We start from the raw sequence: 24,680 nt of genomic DNA, 5'->3' as shown, positions 1-24,680 counted from the left end.
CAAATTTGCAGATTTTTTTGCGATTTCGCGTGAATTCACAAACAGCTGATTCGCAAAATTCGCCCATACTTAACTAAAACCCTTTTGTAATATGTACTGGGAAGGTTGTGGGTGTGTTAATCAATTCATTTCCATAGTATATACATTATTGCCGCCCCCACATTTCTTCTCTTACCTGTGATTGCATGTTGATGGTTTGGTTTCCTAAGGTGCCATGGTGGGTGGTGGTAGCAGTAGTAGACAGTTGCATTAGCAAAAAAAGAAAATGAGACAATCAGTCACTTGAGGGAGACTAGAGAACGCGTAGTAGAAGTACAGTACACAAGAATAAGTCTCCCAAACAAGAAACCTTGATGGTGAATCATAAGCAATGTTAAAGTAAAATGAAACATAATGGTAGCAGGGATGGTCAAAAACTGAAGTTGACTCGACCTATGAAGCGTACAAGCATAACCTTTGGTGCTGGAAAGAATAATATATCGATGCCGACAATTAATAATTATGATGGATTAATTATGTTCCCCTGGAAAAAACATGTTATAGCAAATACCGAGCATGAGTGGGCAATCTAATCTATATGTTGTCATTGTGGCCCATATATACATATATATATATATATATATATATATATATATATATATATATATATATATATATATATATATATATATATATATATATCGCTCAGAATTTCCTTTCAATCCTCAGGGAAAAAGGCGCAGCACTCAAGAGGGTACGGGTAACCACATTTTTATTTCATATGCAGGAGCTACACAAAGTGTTAGGCATGTTAATAAAGTTTTTTTGCTACATATCATCATGGCATGGACCTAAACATAGGACATTAACCCCTCATAGACGCTGTGGGTGCCATCTTGTAACAATGTTAAATACACAATTTATGTCAATGCAGGAGCTACACAACACTTGTTTCACCTACAGATACATGACTGCCCCGCGTCTGAGGGTATAAGTTATCATGATGTAATACATTAACATTGTTTATTGAGCCGTGGAGTGGCCTATGTCCTATGTTAGACTGTAGCTCATAATGCTATTCCTATATCAACTTACACTGAGACAAAAAGTTAAGACCAAAAATCAATAAAAGTTTAATTCAGTACAATTAATGGCTACAATGGAATAGGCCATCCATTACACAGTCTAAGCTTTCAAGAAAACTTGAAAACTCAAAAAAACTCAATGGAACTTCAAAAAACAGCTCATCTAAAAGCATCTGGCAGGGTTGCAGTAACTTGCTCTTAATCAAATCAATTCATATAATATCAAGCAATTCATCTCCTGACCTCTCAAAATTAAAAAAATGCAAGTATATATATCTTTATCTTCATATATATTTTTATATGCATTCAGGAATGACTGTGTCTCTTGATAAACAGAATGCACAATCATGATTCGGCATGTTCAATATTTGCAGTTTATCACAGTCCAACATTATTTGCCCCAGTGGAAAGCCATTTCTTCTCCACTATTCAGCCCCCTCGGGTGTTTTGTAGACAGATCTATGATATACCTAGACTCTAGTCTCCGGAGCCGTCTCAGTCTATCTCCGCCCCTCACATTAGATTGAATAGTGTCTAGGCCGAAGTACTGTAGCTTACTCCGGTCTCTGTTGTGCACCTCTGCGAAGTGTCGGGCAACCGGATATGATGGATCTGTCTTGTCGATGGCCCTCAGATGTTCTAAAATTCGCAGTTTTAGCTGGTTAATGGTGCTGCCGATGTAGCGAAGGCCACATGGGCACAACAGACAATAGACTGCAAAAGGAGTGCTACAGGTGATGAACTTTTTTATGTGCATCATCCTGCCTGTGTCCGGTACCTCATATGACAGACAACACTTGCTACCTGAGCAGGCCTTGCAGCGCCAGCAAGGATAAAAACCTTTAATTTCTTTAAGTGTGTTGTTCTTGGGTATAGGTTTCTCAAGATGACTAGTAACTAGCAGGTCCCCCAGTGAACTGGCTTTGCTAAATGTCACCAGTGGGTGCGCAGACAAATCCTTACTGAGCACACTTTCTGTTTGGAGAATGTGCCAGTTTTTTTGTAACATGGCTCTCAAGTCATTTGCTCCAGAGGAAAAGGGGGTTATCATTCTAAACTTTCCCTCACCTGTGGCTCTATTTTTTCCTCATTGTCCCTTAGAAGACTGAGATGTTAACAATGTACTTCTAGGGAACAGTCTCACCCTCCTTAGTGTGTCTTGTAATAGCACTTTGCCATATTCTCTCGCTGCAAACCTAGCCAGGCATTCTACAGCTGCCACTTCGAAATCTTGATCTCTTGAACTATTTCTGCGAAGCCTTAACAGCTCTCCATATGGAATGCTCCTAACTAGCTGGGGTGGGTGGCTGCTGCTGGCAAGGAGTGTTGAATTGCCAGCAGTCTCTTTCCTAAATAGGGCAGTGTGTAGCTGGCCACCCTCAGGTCCAAGTACTCCGCTGCCACCGGACTAATTGTCCCTGTGAAATGTAAGTTGTACTCGTTGTCGTTGAGTACCTTAATGTAAGCTTCAGCTGTATCTTTGGAGCCTCGTCATATGAGGAAGAGATCATCAATAAAGCGGTGCCAACACATAGTTTCACCTTTATCCTGTCCTACCAAGCAGCTCCTGGGTACCTGCTCCTCCCACCAGCCGACAAACAAGTTCGCGTAGCTGGGGGCGAAGCAGGTGCCCATCGCCATCCCAGACACTTGTTTTTACAGTTGCTCTTCAAACATGAAGATGTTGTTTTTTAGACAAAATTCTACGAATTCCAAAATCATGTTGTTATGTTTGGCAAACTCATTTGGCGAAAATTTAAAAAGTGTTGCAATGCTTGTAGGCCGTGACCATGCTCTATGCTTGTATATAAGCTGGCGATGTCCAATACTATTAAAAGGTAGTCTGAGTCCCATCTTATGTCTTGAATTTTGTTCAAAAAATCCTTGGTGTCTTGGACATAAGATTTTAAATTCATCACTAAAGGAAATAAGATGTTGTCTATTAATCAGGACATGTACTCTGTCAAACTACCTATAGAGGAGACAATGGGACGGTCAGGGGGATGCTCACTGTCTTTGTGCAGCTTGGGAAGGTGATAGAAGGTCGGGGTCAATGGTTGGTTATTTCGTAGAAATAAATATTCATCTCTACTAAGAATTTGGAGATCATACCACCTCCGTATCAGAATGTCATAGTCCCTTATGCTTTGTTGGTAAAGTTCATACTAGCGGCACCTGAGCCTTAAACGAGTCCTTTTTCCCTCCCCTAGACGGCACCGACAAGGACTTTCCAGCCTTGGTAAGCCCTCAATATCACTTGCCCGCTTCACCTGTTTATCACTTATCACCAGGTGCTAACTTTCCTTTTTACCCCATACAGATTGCGTATCCACCTCTCCATACTAGATTTAACGACAGGGATTATCTATACCCTGGTAAGTGCACCGCGCCGGACCCGGCTAGGTTTTTCTGATTTTAGTAGGCTACGATGCCAGATGTTCATCCCTCACTGGTTTCTTTTTAGATCGCCAGACTTGCGTTCCCATGCACTATTAGTAAAGAACGCCAGCTTGCTTGCCTGACTCGGTAAGCTTTGTCTCAACTAGTGATCACGGCACCACGTCGTTATACCTTCGGTCATTTTCACGTCGTGCCTGTGCACTTTCGCCCATTCTCAGGTCTAATTACTCGAATTGGATCGCAACGAGATCACGGCACTATGTTCACAAATTATCGGTCAATTTCGGGTCGCACTTTCGCCTATTATTCACCCCCTGTACCGTGTGCACCTAGATTGAGTGTCGAACACCCGATTACCTATTTCCCTTTTTTAACTTGCACTTTGGACATCCATTCTGATCGTGACCCCTGAGCCCACACATGGGCACAACACTGCTGCATGCTGCATGAATCACCTTTCACACTGAGGAATGTATGGTGTTCATACCCACTCATTGACTTGACACCGTGTATATGTAACCATTGCAGACCTTACCTGAATACCAGTACTGACATGTTTTTACACTTGTATGTTTTTTACTCCCAATTTTTTCCTCATTACCCTTCCCGTTTGCTTTCTGTATCATTGTATTGGCATAAATTCTTCCCACATAGTGGGCTACAGTTGCACTGTTTTTCTTCAGGCAAATTATTTAATGTCCTGAGGATGAATCTTCACTAGACATGGTTCGAAACGTCGTCAACCTAAAACACTAAATGCATAGTGTAATAATGACTGTTTGCATGCATATGTGTTTCTGTTGGATTATCTGCTTATGACTTATGATAACCAAAATGACCTTATTTTGCCTACCTTTCTTGTTTTGTTCCTGTTTCCCTAGTGTGGAAGTCGGACATCGGCTGTTGTCCCACTTGTACCACATTGTATCGCAACTTTTATATTCCTGATTACTAGAAATTAAACTGTTCGGCTGGACAAAGAAAATATAGAACTATTTAGTCTATATTTGTTGTGTTCTGATTCAACTCCTGTACAAAAGGGGGTGGTGATGGACGGAACATCTGAATCAATCAAACACTCACACCCAGTCAAAAGATCTGGGTTTAATCCATCACCGTTCTTTAGCCCACTCTGCCACCCCAGTTCAGACATGACTATAAGCAAATCAGTCTGACCCTGTGCCTCATGGGAACAGTCCAGCCCGAACTGCCAAGCCATGTCTTCCCTGGACCAGAAACAAGCTTCCGAGGACCGGTTTCTGGCATTCCAGCCGTCTTCAGCCCGGCTTGCTTGAATCCAGTGGCAAAGTGAGCAAGGGACTCACGTCTGAGCATACCCTGCCACACTTATGGTGGCCAAAAGCGGTACAAAAGGGGGTGGTGATGAACGGAGCATCTGAATCAATCAAACACTCACACCCAGTCAAAAGATCTGGGTTTAATCCATCACCGTTCTTTAGTCCACTCTGCCACCCCAGTTCAGACATGGCTATATGCAAATCAGTCTGACCCTGTGCCTCATGGGAACAGTCCAGCCCGAACTGCCAAACCATGTCTTCCCTGGACCAGAAACAAGCTTCCGAGGACCGGTTTCTGGCATTCCAGCCGTCTTCAGCCCGGCTTGCTTGAATCCAGTGGCAAAGTGAGCAAGGGACTCACGTCTGAGCATACCCTGCCACACTTATGGCAGCCAAAAGCGGTACCAAAGGGGGTGGTGATGGACGGAGCATCTGAATCAATCAAACACTCACACCCAGTCAAAAGATCTGGGTTTAATCCATCACCGTTCTGCCAGAAACCGGTCCTCGGAAGCTTGTTTCCGGTCCAGGGAAGACATGGCTTGGCAGCTCGGGCTGGACTGTTCCCATGAGGCACAGGGTCAGACTGATTTGCATATAGCAATGTCTAAACTGGGGTGGCAGAGTGGGCTAAAGAATGGTGATGGATTAAACCCAGATCTTTTGACTGGGTGTGAGTGTTTGATTGATTCAGATGCTCCGTCCATCACCACCCCCTTTTGTACTGATTCAACTCCTGTCTAGGGACCATTGTCTTTGTTAACTAGGTAAAGTTCATTGCTGCATTTGATGTAAAATTTATCATCCGACAGTTGTCTTAATGCTTCACTCCTGTAGTACTCCCTGCTCATCAGTACTACGTTACCTCCTTTCTCCGAGGGTTTTACTATGACATTTTTGTCATTCATGAGATCTTGTAGAGCCAATTTCTGTTGTTCAGTGATATTGCTTTTTGTTTGATGGTGGCTTTTCTGTATTTCATGAGGTCATTGTTAATGGCTTCTGTGAAAACATCCACAGCGTCCCATGGTGCTTGAGGGACGAATACCGAGGTTGGTTTGCATCCGCTTTCCTCCCTCTCTTGCTCTATTCCCTCGGATTCCGCACGTTGGGCAAGATCCAAAGTTTCAGTTTGGATTTGTTGTCGAGTTCTTAGATCTTCAAGAGTCTCTAGGGCTAGAATATCCTTCCCTATATATATTTATTCACTGAGAAAACTATAGGTTTCACACACGTTATAGTTAGGAATTAGCATTTAAAAAACCGTAGAAATTCACTAACAAAAAACATAGGTTTCACTCATGTTATAGTTAGCTGGACATTTCACTCATACAAAACCATTGAAATTCCCCCGTTATAGTTAGTTCAGCTAACTATTACCAGGGTCACGTTTGCAGAGGGGGAGCTAATTCCCCCTGCAAACTGGGGGTCCCTGGGGGCCAACTAGCCCACCAGGAACCTCCAGTATGGGCCAGGGGGCTGCATTGCAGAGAGGTGTAAAAAAGGGCATGGCCTCATTACACCTTCTGCAACGCAGCCCCCTGGCCCATACTGGAGGTTCCTGGTGGGCTAGTTGGACCCCAGGGACCCCCAGTATACAAGGGGAATTAGTTCACCCTCTGCAAATGCGCCAGGGGGCTGTGTTGCAGAGAGGTGTAATGAGGCCATGCACCTTTTTACACCTCTCTGCAACTCAGCCCCCTGGCGCATACTGGAGGTTCCTGGTGAGCCAGTTGGCCCCCATGGACCCCAAGTCTGCAAGGGGACTTTATCCCCCAACTTAGAATACGTTACGGGGAGTGTTTGCACAGTGGTGAAGGTAAGGGGAGGGGCTTAAGGTGATATGTGTGCCAACATGCCCTGTGGCGCGTTTTAAGTTGGGGAATTAATTCCTCTTCAATCTAGAGGACCCCTAGGGGCCAACTAGTCCAACAGGTACCTCTAGTAAGCGCCATGGAGCTGCGTTGCAGAGTGTTGTAAAAAGGGGGCGTGCCCTCTGAACACCTCTGCAACTCAGCTCCCTGGCACATACTGGAGGTACCTAGTGGGCTAGTTGGCTCACAGGGGACCTCAGGATTGAAGAGGAATTAATTCCCCAACCAAAAACGTGCCAGAGGGCATGTTTGTACACAAGTCAATTCAGGCCCTGCCCCCTTCCTTCACTATTGAGCAAAATATTCCTCTAAAATCAGCCAAACTACAATTCCAATTTACTCACCTGTTATCAGGAGAGACCTCAGTGCTGCATCTTTCAGCCCACTACTGATCCTGAAAAGTAATTCTAACAATACTTACAGTAACTTGAATTTCCTTCGATAGGCTAACACTGACTGGTTTTACTTAGAAATTCTTCAAGGTGTGGAGTTTTGGACCTTTAAAATATTCCTATAAAATCAGCCGAACTACGAATTCCGAATTACTCACCTGTTATCAGGAGAAAGCTCAGAGCTGCATCTTTCAGCTCACTACTGTTCCTGAAAAGTAAATTTAACTGTACTTACCAGTAACTTGAATTTCCTTGCATAGGGTATCATTGCCTGCTATATAAAATATATATAAATAAAAAATATATAAAAAAATTACAATTTCAATATGTAAAAAAAATTTTTTTCAATTAATAATAAAAATATGTAATGTATTTTAAAAAATAAAATATCTAAAAGTAAATTAGTACAAAAAATATAACAATTAATACATTTAAAAATTATCATTTACAAAACCTTTGAAATTCACTGAAAAAAACATAGGTTTCAGCCACGTTATACTTAGGAATTAGCATTTAAAAAACCTTAGATATTCACTGAAAAAAACATAGGTTTCAGCCACGTTATAGTTAGGAATTAGCATTTAAAAAACCTTAGAAATTCACTGAAAAAACCATAGGTTTCACACTTTTTATAGTTAGCTGGACATTTCACTCATACAAAACCATTGAAATTCCCCCGTTATAGTAAGTTCAGCTAACTATAACTTGCGCGCCCGCAATGCACTGCTGATTACGTCACATATTACATCACTCATAACATGGTCAGAGACATCACTCATGACATCACTCATGACATCTCAAATGACATCACTGACGACAATACTGATGACATCATCCATTGAATGTGTGTCTTTCTGAAAAATAAATCTTTTTTATACATGTATATCTAAAGGTCGATAGAAGAATAAATGGGTAAATAAGTGTCTGAACGGATGTTTTTAAAAAAATTGATTGTATAACTGACTTATTAAGTGTATCTTAGTGAATACATGTATTAGCGAGTAATGTTTAAATATGTAAATATCTGTATCAGTGTCTCACTTTGTGTATAAGTGGCTGCATGGGTTGGTGAGTAGCTACATGAGTGTCTATATTGGTTATTAGTTGGTTTTTTGAGTATCAGTATGAGTGTCTGTATGGTTAGGTGGGGGTATTACTTAGCGCATAGATGCATGAATGACTGACTCACTGTTTGTATGTGTTTTGAAGACAGCATGTGTGCAGGACTGTATGGGTGGATACGTGTGTGTATAGGTGTGTTAGTGAGTGAATTACTGTCTCAAAAGTATCTTTATGAGTAACTACATATGTTTTAAACTAGTATTTATGAGTATTGATTTATATAAGTGAGTATATGTCCAAGTGAGAGATTGGAAGAGTTCCTGTATAAATAAGTATGTGTTTCTATAAGTGATTGTTTAAGAGAGTAAGTATCTGTATGTTTCTGTGGAAGTAAGTGTAGTAGTGTGTGTATAACTGTATATGCAAGTAAATGGATGTTTGATAGTCTATTTGCATGTGTGAGTATGTGTGTGAGTAACTCTATGGATGAGTATCAGTGTGTTTCAGGATATAAGGTTTTTGAGTGCATATGATGAGTGAGTACATGTATGAGTGACTATATAGAACTGTTGGTGAATGAGTAGATGTGTATGTAGATGTTGGAATTACTGAATTGGTTGTTTTAAATGGTATTGGTATCTCCATTGTTTTGAAAATGTTAGTTTCTATTTTTGAATGTGTGTATCAAAGGTTATATTACGGTGAGAGGAGGTCTGACACTCTTTCACAAGAATTATGTCATCAGTGATGTCATTTGAGATGTCATCACTGATGTCATGAGTTATGTGACTGACCATGTCATGAGTGATGTGACTGCCATGTCATGAGTGATGTAATATGTTACGTCATCAGCAGTGCATTGGGGGCGCGCGAGTTATAGTTAGCTGAACTAACTATAACAGGGGAATTTCAATGGTTTTGTAATAGTGAAATGTCCAGCTAACTATAACATGTGTGAAACCTGTGGTTTTTTCAGTGAAAAAATATATATATATATATTTCTTAGGGAAGAAGAACCTCGCCCTGCCTTGAGTTAGTGTTGCTTTCACCACATCCTCCCCAGCAAGTGTGTGATCAATTATTGGTGCAAAATGTATTTACTCACACCTTAATATAATATATCTCACAGCTCGGGGGATGAGTATTAGGGTTTGATGAATGGTTGGGAAGGGGTATTTGAGAAAAAGGTTTGACAAAGACAAACACTACACATGAACAACACACAATCTTGGCAGACGACCATCATTAATCTGTTAAGGGAGAAAAAGGAAATGCATTCATGATGATGACGTGATGATGATGAGTAGTACTAGACTAGTAGTACAGGGCAGCAGTATATTATTAATTATTATTGTTATGCAATTGCCTTTCCTGTCTGCCCCCAGACAGAGTCGAGAGACCCAAATTATATACATTTTATGTTCTGTTGTACCTGGCTTCCTTTTAAAGCTAGCAAAGAACATTTAAAAATAGCTGTAGGGGTCAAATATATAAGCAAACATAATAAACAACAACACACACAGTTGTAATGATTGAAGAGAAAAAATGAATCGAATGAAAAATAAAAGATGATACTATATGTTATGGTCAAATTGGTAGTTGCATCTCGTCATCCCTCTTGGTACGTCCTTCCATGGACGCTCTATCCATCAATCTTCGGTGCCACTGCCTTCCTGGCGGACGAGGATGCAGATTGGTAAGGTATGTGTGAGTTGTTTTTCCCAGTATAGCACAGGGTAAAGGCCGGCCTGTAAGTCTAAATGTAAAAACAAAAGGGATATTGAAAAATCAAGAAGGAAAGTAAAAATGCACAAATTAAGGAGGAGTGCAACAAGAACACTTTCAGAGGCGGCATGGCTAAATCATGTCTACTCTGTTTCCAGCATTAACCTACAACAGCACAGAGCAGGTCCGCAGCGCCCACCCAACCTCCACGAGCTTAGATTTTGAGCCAGACAGCACTAAGCACACATGCACAGCAACATAGCATTTCCCAAATTAAGTAACTAAATCTATGCACCACTGTCAGTCATAAAACTACACTCGCCTCCATCACTACTCAGACATGTAGGTCTGGTGTGGTTGTTGTTGACTTGTTTACCTTTTACGCCACTTCATGAAATGCCCTGAGTTATTCCATCAATCATCCCCACTCCTACTGACTGACTACAAGTATGGTATGGTCATCATGGTGTCCAACTCTATAGTGTACCGAGTGAGTCCGGAATAAAAAATGCAATGGATCAGCCTGCAGTAGTACAACTTTGTTATTAAACAACAAGAAGGGAAACAGTGACTTGTGTCACTTTTTTGTGTGTAGATTAAATACTAGTAGACATCATGCACAACAACATCACAAACACCAATCACTCAGAGTCAGCATCCAATGCATGCCATAATTTACTTGTTCTTACGGGTCAGCCCATCTCGGCTCGGAAAGGAGGATAGCTATAGTCAGGTTCTTTGGAGGGACTCAATTAGGTAGCCACGTATTTCTTGTACTAGTATTCTCCATCCAATGTCTGTCTTGAGGGAAACTGATTCAGGACTCAGGAGTGAACTAGAGCAGGATTTGGAGGAGTGGATCTACTTCTTCACTGATCGCAGACAGCTGCAACTCCAATACAGCAATAAAAGAGTAAGATGGTGGTGATGGATTTGTTGTGATTCGAACAAGAAAGACACACACACACACACACACAAACACACAACTAATTAAAGTAAATAAGCAAGAAAGAAAGTAACAAGTTGAAAGCCTATTTTCTGTCAAGGATGTAGAGCTCGTTCTCAAACTCTGGTGGTTCAGCCAGATGTAAGCCATCTAACACACTACTTCCATGACCAAAGTCGCTGTCATCATCTCCCTGCTTTTGCTACTTCAGGTTTGGTGTAATCCGGTGGTATAAAGTGCTTGTTAGAATATAAAATGTATGCTTTCGCATTGTCCTACATAAGTTAGCACTTGCAGCTCAATTTGATGTATGGCCAGCATTTAAAATCATGATCCAAACTAATTTTTTGTTATTTCTGAGAAACAGCCTGCCTTAAGTTTTGTTTCTCTGATGCTAAGTTCTGCTACACTAATAATGCACTGTTCTTATTAGCAGATACGTTTTCTGTTAGATATAGGCCTTTTCCCACTAGTTTACTAGTGGGCACAGGCTGAGCAACCTTGAATAATAGATAATGTGTGCCCAGTCTCAAAATCGAACCTTACTTCTTTGTAATTTACTATCCAGATGCATCTGCCAGGAAAATTCCAAGGTGGGTGTGCTTTCATTGGTTTCGAAGTGTACATAATGTATCATTATGCTTTCTGATGTCAGTCCCTCTGCAGCATTCCTAGAGACTGGGCAGACAGGGCTCAGCTCTGAGTGTACTTTAAATAAACTGTTATTGGTTTGGATCCGCTACTGTCTGACTGACTCTTCATTTGGTATGGTAGGCTGCAAGGTGGTCGTGAGTGACCCGGGTGACCTTAATCTGGCTACTTCATTCAGTTGGCGCCTGAACAGGGACTCCTTCGAGCGAGTGACCAATCCTCTTATGCCATTGTCGGGTCGAACAGACGGATCAGGGATCCATGCACGAAAGAGTTCCTGGTACTCGCAGCTGCCCCTTCTGGCACACCAGATTGTGCCTCGCACAGTGGGTATTCCGATTGTAGTCCTGAACTGTGAAACCCTTGGATCTGACTGTTTGGTCTGAAGAGTCTGCAGTGGAGAATTAATTTGTTTGATCTGCATATATCAGGTGAGTTTGTTTTGGTTATTTGGTGATATGGTACCATTTTGGTTTGTATTTGGTACGGTCTAGGGACTGTCTCATTTTGGGAGGTATAAAAGCCTAGGCAATTGCTCTGCCAGGCATAAATAGTGAACTTGTTTTCTTTTGAAAAATACCTGGATTCATCAAGTTGTTTTCTTTGTGCTGTTGCTGTTGTTCTGCAGTTGCTCAATAGGAAGAAGCTCAGCCGGCGCCTCCAGAAGGCACTCCAAATTTTGATATGTATGTGAAGTATGGTCTTGGCTTTATTATGTTGACCACATTATGGCACAAATATACGAGGGATAATGCCGAGTTACAGTGGCCATTGATGGACACTTTCGATAAACAAAAGATTGAGTACTTACAAGAACAGCTGTTTAAGAGACGAAGTAGGCACTATATGTTTGATTCTCTCAGAACATGGCAGGAATCAGCTAGACAGAGGCATTAAAGGCAGAAAAAGAGACCTGGAAAGGAAAAATGCAGACATATGACAGGGAAAAACAGGAAAAGAGTGTTGAATGTGAAGATATGAGGTTTTGATTACATATTGATAAATCGTATGTGGTTCAGGAAGAAGATGACACTTTTGTTGAAGAATTGTTAGATACTAGATAGGTGATAAGTCCAGAACAGAAATGGTAGCATTGCCAGGCCATATTATTACCTATATTCATTCCCTAATTGGGCCGAGAAAGCTTAATTGGGTTAAACTGTTGGCTTGTTGACAAAAGAAAGATGAGAGTATGTCTGATTTTTTCACCCTGCTAAAAGGCACATTTGATTACAGTGGGCAGGATTTGTCTATTGAGGGAGGTGTTTGGTTGTTTGTTAATAGATTTGTTTCCAATTTACTTCCTGAAATTGCGACTCAATTGCAAGCCTCTATTATTTTGAATGTGGCACAGTATTATGAGCATAGGGATAATGAGGAAAAAGAGAGGACAGAGAAAAAACATAAGGATTTGAAGACAAAGGGGTTGTTGCAGCAGTCTTTTAGAGGGAATAGTATAGGTAGTGGTGGTCCTGCCTGACAGCTACCACGCACTAGTAGGCAGCCGAATACTACGCCTTTGGGGCCGAATCAGTACATGAACTGTAAGGAGGAGGGACATTGGTGTAGCGAGTGTCCTGCGCTTCTGCAGAAGGTTCCGGTTCCAAGAGGTTGAGGTTCTCGTGGACAGGGTCATTGAGCAGGTGAGGCTGATAGGGCACAGAATGCTGCAGCGTCATAGAGTTGTTCTGATAATAATTATTTTGATGACCCTCAGGATGGACAGTACTATCATGATGATTATGACATGGAGGATGTGACAGGAATGTCTTATAGCTAGGACAAATTTCAAGAAAAATCCCCTTGGGAACCGTTGAAGTTTAATCACACAAACAACATTCCAACAATATGATCATACTATACTCACAATCAAGCAGCCACAATGTGAACCAAGGAAACTAAAGGAAACTAATCAGTGCAAAATCAAATATAAAAAGTTGTTTACAATTTATTACAGGTGTTGTATATACAGCAACTCTACAACATTAAAAACACATTGTACAATATATCAATAAAGTTAAAAAATACATTTGTAAAAAAGTGGAACAAAAAAGCAGCAAGGAAAAATAATTCCAAGTCAGGAAACAACACAGTAATTTGACATATAAATAGACAATATATATGCACAAAGATTTTACACAAACCATACTTTTTTGCTAAATAGTAGAAAAGCAGATCTTTGCATTAGTCAGATATCCGTGATCGTTCCCAAACTACTAGAGCATCAACGCGTTTAGGTGGATCCAACCGAAACACGTCAAAACGTAAAAGCTTTGCTGTCGAAGGAGGGTAGGAGATTGACCCCTGAGCACATCAGTACCATTGTTAAAAGGCCCATTCCACAGACTCAGAAAGATGTGCGTGCTTTTATAGGTATCACTTTGTACTGTCGGCAGTGGATACCTAACAACTCCTTACTAATCAAACCCTTGCTTTCACTAACCACTAAAGCCTTGGACGCTTGAATGTCAGCAGTGTTTTCAGCAATTGAATACTGCACTTGTTCAGCTCCAGTACTTGGTACCCCTGACTATAACAAACCATTTGTGTTGTTCGTCCATGAGATAGCTGGTTGCGCGCTTTCTGTTTTAACTAAAAAATTTGGAGATAAGCACTGGCTGAGTGCTTATTTCTCTGCTGTTCTTGACCCTGTCACAAGAGTCGTCCAGAGCTGTCTGAGAACGGTTGCGGCTGTGGTCACCTCAATAAGACAATCCGCTGGACTGGTGCTTGATACTGACCTAACAGTCATGGTACCTCATGCTGTGGACACACTTTTGAACAAGACAAAGACACAGCACCTCGCCAGTGCACTTCTGGCTGGCCATGAATTAACATAGTTTGCTAAACATATTACGATAAAAATATGTGCCACTCGGAATCCAGCTACGTTTCTGCCCCTCCCTTCTGAGAGGGAGGAGATTGATAAACATGACAGTATCTTCCGTACGGAAGAAGAGACAAAAGGAGTGTAGACTTGACTGATGTTCCCTTATCTGACCCACAAGGGGAAATATTTTTTGATGGCTTGTGTTTTAAATGACCAGATGGCACTACAACTGCTGCGTATGCTATCACCACGCTGCATACAGTAGTTGAGACATTATGAGTTCCTGATCAGTGGGCCCAAGTTGCTGAACTTCTTGCCTTAATACGAGCTTGCAAATTAAGTGAGGGACTGTTTGTCAATATGTATACTGATAGCCAGTACGCCTATTGAGTCACACATAACTTTGGGTTGCTTTAGACAGAGAGAGTGTTTCTTACTTCACATGGCACAAACATTCAGCATGGGCACCTCATATTGAGGCTTTTGTCTACTTTGGCACTCCCTAAGAAATTGGCCATAGTAAAGGTGCCCACTGGAAAATCAGTGATGATGTTGGTAGGGGAAATTCTTTTGCAGATCAGACAGCTAAGGAATCAGCCTGGACTAAAAAGAAAAGAATGTTTGTAGCAGCTCCTGCTAGATGGGTGCCTGAAGTTACCATGTTTGAGGATACACTTGGAATGTGGAAGAGATTCCAAAGTGAGGCCACAACAGAGGAGTTAGAGGTATGGCAAGAAAGTACCCCACAATTTATTGATGAGGGAAATTGGATTGAAAAGTCAGGGAAGCAGAGATGAATGTTGCCAGATGCATATGTTCTTCCTGTAGTCACCATGGCCCATGGCCCAGCCCATATTAGTGCTAAAGACATTTGCAGGCTGTCAGACCCTGTATGGCAGAATGATAATATATTGAAAACTGCTACACATCTAGTGAGGTTTGCATGGTGTGCATGATGCATAATCCTGGGAAGGCTCCCCCTACACCACCTGATCATTTTGTGCCACCTCCTTTTCCTTTTGAGGTCCTTCATATAGATCACATAAAATTAGACAGGTGCAATAATTTGAAGTATGGCTTGGTAATTATTTGTGCATTCAGTAAATGGGTTGAAGCTTAGCCTACTAAAGATAATACAGCCATTACGACTGCAAAGGTACTCCTAAAGGAGCTATTTACTCATTTTGGGTTGCCCCATTTGATATGGAGTGATAATGGAAGTCATTTTAATGCCAAAGTGATTCAATTGATGTGTGATGCTTTGAGTATTAAATATAAGTTCCATGCTGCCAATCATCCTCAGACAGCAGGTTTTGTTGAAAAGTACAATGGTACTCTCAAACACAAATTGGCAAGAATTTAGGAGACCACAGGGTTACATTTGGATCATGGTTGACCTCTCCACATTTTGGGGAGAGAGACTGGTCCTTCCTACGGTCATAACGGCACCAGCAGCACCAGCAGCACTGAAAACATGCTCAGAAGAGACACTTGCAACAGGGCAAACCAGATAGTTTATCGTCAGCCTTCTGAGCACTGCCCATTGGTGCCTTTTCCCATGCTAGTACAACAATGGGTTTTTATCAATGAAGCCCTCTGTTGGGTCATCCAGATAGGTAGGCCTGGACCATCCGCTCAATGCTCAGGGGTGCTCCTCTATGCTTGTTTTTTTTGCCTTTGCCTCAACACTGGACCTAACAAGCCCTTGCTGTAGAAACTGTTCCTGTGCCGATTTTGGTGGGGCTGATGCTCCTGTTCTTGTTGTTGTTGATGTTGTTCTTGGTGGTTTTGACTGCTGTGACCCATCCACACTGCCCTCAGGCTCTGAAGTTGAACTTGCCGCCGGCTGCCCTGGGATACTTGTTGTGGCATGGAGTAGCAGGCCTCTAATTCCCAGCTGTTCTTGTTCTAAGTGACTGTCTTCCCCAGCTATCCAAGTTTTGTACTTGGCAACATCCCCTTCTAAAAAAGGACTCAATGTTTTCAGTACTTGTTTGTACCATGGATCCAGAATTGTGGCACAAATGTAATAGTTGGATGACAAAATGCCTCTTTACAGTACACCCTTGTATTTTCAGATACGCAAAAGCTGGCCCACTATTACAAACAAACATACTGGCCAGACAAAGGAGGCATGCTAAACTACTCAGCTTGACAACAATGCCAACATTTAAAAGGAAAATCTACAAGGCTAAAAAAGATTTCCAAATTGCAATGCAAGTTGCACAACAACCACACAAATGGAACAAAGGCATTGATTTAACACACAGGAAAAAAGTAAAACCCCGCCAAAAAAACACATTTTGCATTTCAATCCAATGCCCTGCATGCACTAAATGATGTTTAACTTCCACAGATGCCACAGAAACAGTTGTTTTGTGGACCCATGAGTAGATCAGGCTGGGCCTATTGGTTTGAAAACCCATTGGAAGACTAGGCCACATAGTGAAACAAATCAGATCAGGAATATTTCTAATTGTTTAGAAAATGTAGTAAACTGTGCTACATTTTTGCTGGATAAAACATAAATGAATAAAATATTGCAGGCGGGTTTTGCAATAAGCCAGCAAGAAGGCATGGCCACCACAAAGAAGGCTTACAGGCCTAATGCAGAAGCACACTGGCTGCTCCTTCACAAAATTGTCACCAGCCCCATGGACCGGCCACAACAACAATAAAGGGAAGACAGACAATGCAGGCCCATGTCAAAATCACACTGGCTCCCTTAACAAAGTGGCCACCAGTCACATGGAAAGGCAGGCCAAAACAACAAGAAAGTGAAGACAGACAATGCAGTCCCATAGCAAAAGCACACTGATTGCCTTCACAAAATGGCCAACAGCCATATGGCCAAGCAGACCACAACAACAAGAAAAAATACAATGCAGGCCTATGGCAATAGCAGTGCCCTATAGGCAGACTACTGGGCTAGTGAATTAAATAAATAATGTAAATTGATTACAAAAGTTGGAGAAAATGTAGTCAACTTTGGAGCATGTTTCCTTTATAAAAGAAAACTAGAAGATAAACGACATACAACAAAACAACTAAGCCCCTACTGAAACTACAGACCACCCACAATACATTTAAAAAAACTATTAAAAGTACAAAATAATTTAAGTGCAATGCCCCAATCAAACAAACAACACCAATGATATATGATGCAGCAGACATAAAAGGGATCCTTCGAGCTCCAAATCAAAATAAAAACTGAACAGGAGATGGGCAAAGCACTGGAAGGAGCCTGCAGGACAGGAACAGGAAGTTGGAGACACTGGGGCACTTCCTTCCTCTTAAAAAAAAAGAAAAAGATCTCCTTGCACAAGAAAGTACAGCCAAATGTCAATCTGAGGGGTCATTTTTATTCCAAATCATTATTTCGAGAAGGTTTTGATGCTGGTCGAGAGAGATCTTCACAAACCTACGCCTGAAGACTGATGGCGCTCCAGAATGATGTGTTTGCGATCACATACTATCGCGGGACCGTGCGGTAGGCTAACAAATGTTATGGCGCTCGTTAACGGGTACGAAATCTCATTGTTGATCACAGGCATCCTAGTAAGTTGCTTCCATGCACACAGAAATGCATTTTGAGCGCGCTAACACAAAAAACACTTCGGTGCAGAGCACAGACATTTCAGTAACTCCACATTCTACACGGAGTTGCCAAAAAATCTGCAAAATCCGGAGGCAGAGTGGAGTTTTACACCCAGGCTTAGTTCTGATTTGCTAAAGAAATGATACTGTACCTAACACCACAATGAGCTTACAGTATTGCTAACATTCTATGCAAGAATTGTGTATAAAAACACTTTGATTCTGTGGCTGGTTGAGAGCTTTTCCTGAGCTTTCATATGCTCCTAGAGATGCTGCTCAATTTTCCATTGATTTTAATGCTCATTGGGACTTTGCACATTTTCAGATGTTAGCATGCTCTGTAAAACTCTGCAACTGGGAACATTCATTGCATTTACATTTTTGTAATACATTCCTTAACTTTTCCTTGATCTAGAGTTATTGAGTGCACCACATTACTTTATGAGCTGTTTTACTCTTCTAATCTTATTGCTGGGGAGGTGCCTTGACGAAAAGACACATTGTGTCATGAAATTTAAGGTTAATGCCTTCTCCAATTCAGTAGACTGTGGGAGAGCGGAATGAGGAACATTTTGGAGTGTCTTGATTTTGGAGTACGGTTTTGCTCCCATGAGGGTATCTGGTTGTGCTGGACTGGGTCAAAATCACAATTTCAGGCTGATTCACGATGGAGCACAAGTTGCCTGGGGCTAGGTTTGGCCCTGTAAAGAACTTTGCTTCTCTGGTTCCAAGTCCACGTGAGGAGCCTCAGCTGGAACTTCACATTGACAGTGATGGCTAAGAGGTCATTGTCACTGTGAGGAACAGGTTCTCACTGATGGTTCATTTTCATGGGAGTCATGGGCAGTCACTGTTTGGTGCAAAGAACAGGTCGCCATTGGTGGTAGATGTGGCGATTGTTGCTTAAGCGAGGAACTAAAGAGCCAAAAAACTCTGAATTTTCACAGAGAGTTCAGTTTTGAGGTAGGAGTACCAGTTAGCTCATCAGTTGGGTACAACTGGGATCCAGTGACACAGTGTGCACGGAATCCATGTCTGGGTTTATATCTGTCCCTTCTATGGCATCACACTAACTGATGAGCCCAATTAAGGGTGATAACGGCCTTTGTTTGCTTATGCTCCAGTTCATGGAGGACTTGTCTTGGCAGTTTGTGCTAGATTGTTCCCATTGGAGCATGGTGGATAATGATTTCCAAATAGTTGAGTCCAAACTGAGGTGGCATGGTGAGCAAAATAGCAATGGACTGAAATGCAGCTATAGTAATTAATTGTGGTTGAGGTCAATTCAAGCCTTCTATCCATGACCTTGCTGTATACCTCACAGTCTCATTGTAATAGGACTCAAACTCCTCTCGGCCAGTCCATTCCACCATGTTCAGGAGCTGCATAAGTGGGGATGAGAGAGTACCACAAATACTATTTGATAGCAGCAGATTAAAGTTTAATGGTGAGCATTTAACACACCTTCCTGCTACTCTATTTATCAGACAAATTACATATATTTAGTGAACAGGATTTTCTATTTAGGGCATGAGGTTATTTATCGTGTGGTGTTCTGTGCTCTGGTATTGTAAGCCAGTGTTGTTGCAAATTGGCCTTTGTATACTATTCATGCCATTAAATACTTAAGGCCTAATTATGAGTAATGTGGTCCTTGGGCCATCGTACTCGTGGTGGTGGTCTGACCACAGCCACCACTCCAGGTCCAACAGCGGTATTTTGAGTGTGGCAGTCAAACCACCGTAGGACTGCTGCATCCTCCAGGATATAGATGCAGCGGTAAGGTACAGGAATATGCTGATGGTGCTGCTGCAGCACCGTGGGTCATATTCCAAGTTGCTTTTTCATCGCTAATTTCATGACGATGAGCCCACCATGGAGAGGGTGGCAGAGATGCAACTATGGGCCCTAATAGGCCCCTCTGTTGCTTCTGGGCCTGGGGTGCATGTGGGAGGGCACATGTTGTGCCCCCCTGGGATCGCACTCCTGTATCTGCACTGTGTGGTGTGCATGACATGGTGCATGTCACTCCATGCAAGAACGTGCTGCAGGCACTGTCACTGTGGCTGTATGTGGTATAGGCTCTCCTATGAGCCTAAAATACCACTGCCTTGAGACCATTGCAGCATCACCCGCCTGCCCAACTTTACAATTGTAATCCAGCCTGTGGGTGCATAATGAGCTTGGCAGTCTTCTTGTGGCACAGGAGGACCACCAAACTCGTAATAAGGTCCTTTGTAAGTGAGCAGAAATTGTTAACTTAGTGAAATCCATAGTGACCTTCAGACTAGGCTATAGAACAGTTTTACTCACCAGATCATAGGCACTGGAAGTAGGGGTGCGAGGGATGCTGCAGCACCCCCAAAGTATAACAATGCTGAAGTTCAAAAGGTTAATGAATGATAAAAAATGCCTTGAAATGTTATGCTTATCTTCGACATTTGTTGTGCATTCAAAGACACAGGTACAATGTCAGGGTATGTTATCTAACAAATTTACTACTTATTCTGAAACTGATTTCCCTGACTGCAAAATGAGAGGAGTTTGTAAAATAGACCCAAGTGGAAATCTTGCTGGGGTACCGGAAGTGAAAGGAAAGACTGCAGGATGTTAGTTATTTTCTAACACACAGCAACATTTAAATTCCAGCCATAGGCTATTCAGATATTTCAAAATACATTATCAGTTAAGAAAGAACAAATGATGCCCATTTTTTGTAATTCTGAAGTGTGATGGAAACAAAGATTTTAATAGAAGAAATATTTATCAAGGCACTTCACTTGGTGATGCACTAATGATAAACATTGTTTGTGTGTTGTATAGATATACCTGTAAACTGCCTTCAAAGGAAAAGGTGTTGTGTGTAAATGACAGTGCTCTCAAAGCACCAACTGCTACATACCATACCCTTGCCACATTCCTGCTGAATGAGCCTGGTACATGTGTTCTTTGTGTGACACTTGGACTTTTTTAAATCCCTATGCCTTTGGTGATATAACGTTAATGACAGCACCCCAATCTGAAAACTGTCCAAGCTCCACTGCACCGGATGACCAAAATGAGCCTGACTCCCATCAAAGGGGTCAAAAAGTGAACTGTAAGAATTGTCCTAAACATAAAGTGGAACCGAATGCATGTCATATGTCCTAAGCTTTCTGATCTGGCTGCCAGTAGACAAAAACTGCATACTCAGGCTAGGTTCAAAGCTTACTTAGTAGAGACACTGGCATCCTAGGAATTAACATAAACTTTAGAATCAAAGAATAGTGATTGAAATCTCTAATTTCATAAAACACTCAATCCAGTGTTCTCAGAGGAGCACTAAAAACTCCTCAGGGGAATGGTGTTCCCTCCGCCCACTTTGCCCCCCTCACCTCGCCTTTACAAGAGATACAAAATACGTTTAGCTGATTGGACTAAGACTTTTTATTTAGTTCTTACATCTTCCATCAATCTACCAACAAAAAGGCAATATAATTTTCATGTGAGTGTTACATGCTACATCATCCTTGCACTATTATATTTGCAAACCCTTCTGTACATTCACACAATGCAATCTTGTAATATTGATTATTTTTCAATCTTTCAACTTAAAACGAGTGCTGTAGCCCACACTATATATAACTTAAAATAGATATGAATAATGTAACACTGCCCTGTTCTTTCTTTTAAGTTACTAATAAATGAACGGGCTAAAAAATGTGGTGCTGGACTCTCTGCTCTAGGTCTAATCGTGGTCTGTGTGTTCAAAGGCGAGAAGTCTGCAGAATTACTAATATGCATTTTGTTAGCTACAAATGCCTTGCTGACAGCAAACCCTGCTGTTATATAAAGGAGCTTCTGAGGAGATAATACCATGGGTCATTTGCCTGTGTAGTTCACAATGTGAATGAAGTTTACTTTTTTGGCCCATATCTATGGGAGTTTGTGCTTATTTGAAAGCCAGTGTTAATGCCACTAAGCATTGATTTGTTTTCAAGCATGTGGACTTTTGGTTATTTTAAAGCTTTGCAGGGACTGTGCTCCTGCCAGGCACATGTAATAATTGCCCAATGCACCCTACCATTTTGTACTCTGCAGTGCTCTTTGTTCTAGTGCATTGTTTATCTTGGGGGAAAGAACAAGTTCAGTTCAATATCTTTCAATTATAAACTATAACATTTGTTTGTAAGGGTGACTTTGCCAAGTGACATGCCTTGTATCTGCCTCATACTTTTCAAGCTTCATATTGACATGGAGACTGTTCAAATGAAAGTTGGCTATCCAGTGGCTTTATTATGAACATTTTCTACTTCCATATTACGGTGCAGAATGGGTCTATGCGTTTCTTATTGTACAAATTGTGTTGTCTGCAGTTCATGCATTAACTTGTGGTTTTTGTAATTGTATTTCCACACTTTAGACAGCATAGTTTCATGGAAACTGCCAAATGGACTGCCACTAGGCCTGTGCATGTTTGCTCAAGATTTATGTATTTATAGTGTTTATATAGTGCAGACCTTGCCACCTAGGCAGGCGAGTTGATGACAAAAAATAGTACATCAAACAAAGGGGGTAGGTCAACAGAGGAAAACACGGTCAGCATGATATTATAGAGGAACAGAGGCAGCCAAGGAAAGAAGATTTAGAGATATGTTCTGAATAGATTAGTTTTCAGGTTCCTTCTGAAGTAGAATATGTTGTTGTTCCTCAGGTCTTCCCACACATTGCTCCAGCGTCTAGGGTCCAAGCATAAGAAGTCCTGGATCCTGCTATTAGATTTTATTTTACTTTGATATTTCCAGGATCCTACAAGCTTTGATCTTTGTTATTCTCTTCTAGAGGCCTTGAATTTGCTATTTAAGTAGGTGGACAGATCTAGGTGTAAGACCTTATTGGTGATCAGATTAAAGATGAATTATAATATTGAAGGACAATACAAGGGGATTTTTTAGGATGGGGTGATCTCATCAGATTTTTTGCATGCCTTTCCAGAGGCAGGCAGCCATATCTGGTATGGCCCTAAAACTGGAGTAATTGCATTTTAGGGAGGCCTGCAAACAGCATATTGCTGCTGTAGAGGTGAGATAGTACTGTGTTTTGATTTACTGTTATGGGATCTTCTTTTTGTGATTTCTTCTGTTTTAATATTTTTTTATTGATAAAGGCATCGCAATATGAACCAACATATATACAAATAAACATTTGATATAATTCTTACCAGAAAGTAAAAAACTGAAGAAATATATAAATACAGAATTAATGGAGGATTTTTGCCTATTTCTGCCTAGCGGTTTTAAACAATATATGTTATCGTTCAAAAATATTTCCACATATTGCCATACATTTGGTCATTAACTGTATCCCTCTAGACCCAGCCAGTGAAAGTTCCATATCGCAGATCTGCCTCACTAAGAACCACCAGTCCATAACAGTTGGAGGTTTCGGAGATGTCCACACCCTAGCTATTGTTAGTCTCGCTGCTAAGATAGTAACCACATTTTACAGTTTATATTTCCATAGCTATATCCCAACATAACCTCAGACATCTGTAAAGGTACTCCTATCCCTAATTTTTGGAATAAAACATCTTCTACTTTCCTGCCAAAATGTTGTCAATTCTGGACCCATCAGAAACATATGCTTAATATCTGCCGCATGTAACCCACATTTCGGGCATTTTGTCCGCTGATTATTAGCATTGTTACCCAATGACCATTTTACAATTCTATCCAGAGTATAATATAACAGACAGATCGTACGATGTTGCTGCGATCTCAAATTAGTCTTGTGTACAGCCTTATCTATAATATTAAGAGCCTGAGAAATTGTACCTGTCGTCACCGATGTCCCCAAAATCCCACTCCACCTTTCCGCTAATCTATCACAGTCATCCAGTCTCCCAATACTAAGCCATTTGTATGCTCTACTTATCATAGACTTTGATCCCCTAGCTAAAAAAGACCCCATATCTTAGAGTCCTTTGTATTCTCCAACTTTAGTTGTTTCACAAAAAAATCTCCAAATCTGGTAATACTTAAAAAGCATAAACCCCGGTAACTTAGATTTTTCCTGCAACCTTTCAAATAAAGCAAAGCCATTATAATCATATAGATCTCTCATACAAGTGACTCCACTATTATCCAATTTCTTTCCTGCCAAACCATAAAATATCTTAGGTAACGCTGGGTTCTGCCAAATAGGTAACTCCTTGTGGTAGTATGAGATATTTTTGCCTAACACAATTGAGCGCCAGGTAAAAACCTCATCTCGTGTAGTCTTAAATTTGACCCTTTTAAAGTAGTTAGGATCATTAAGTCTATACAGAAACATGTGACTCCCTGTCCCCAAGATAAGCTTATGACTAAAACTAGTATTGGCTGGAATAATAAGGCTGCGTAGTCGTGTGAAAAGCTGACCAAAAATATAGTTTAAAACCTGGGAACTCTTGACCACCCTGGCAAAAGGGAAGTTTTAGCCGATCTATCGCTCGCCTTGCCTTCATATAACCCCAAATAAAACTGCTTAACATGCCTTCTAATTTTTGGGAAAATATATTTGTGACATGGAGAGGTATGACTAGAAAGAAATAAAGAAATTTAGGCAGAATTTTCATTTTGATAATATCAACTCCACCAATTATCCCAATCGGTAGTGAGTGCCATTTTAAGACTTGCTCATCTCTTTTAATAGTTCATCATAGTTTAATGGTAATATTCGATCAATGTTTGCTGTTATTTTAACCCCTAAATATGTAACAATCGGGAAAGCACCAAGTATAGATCTCTCTGGTTTATAGTTAAGAAGAACTTGTGTCTTATTGACATTCAATTTATAACCAGACACTGATCTAAACTGTTCT

Source organism: Lissotriton vulgaris, chromosome 3_1, assembly GCF_964263255.1.
Source record: "Lissotriton vulgaris chromosome 3_1, aLisVul1.2, whole genome shotgun sequence".
In the NCBI taxonomy this organism is placed as follows: domain Eukaryota; kingdom Metazoa; phylum Chordata; class Amphibia; order Caudata; family Salamandridae; genus Lissotriton; species Lissotriton vulgaris.
Note: the sequence above shows the minus strand (reverse complement) of the source record.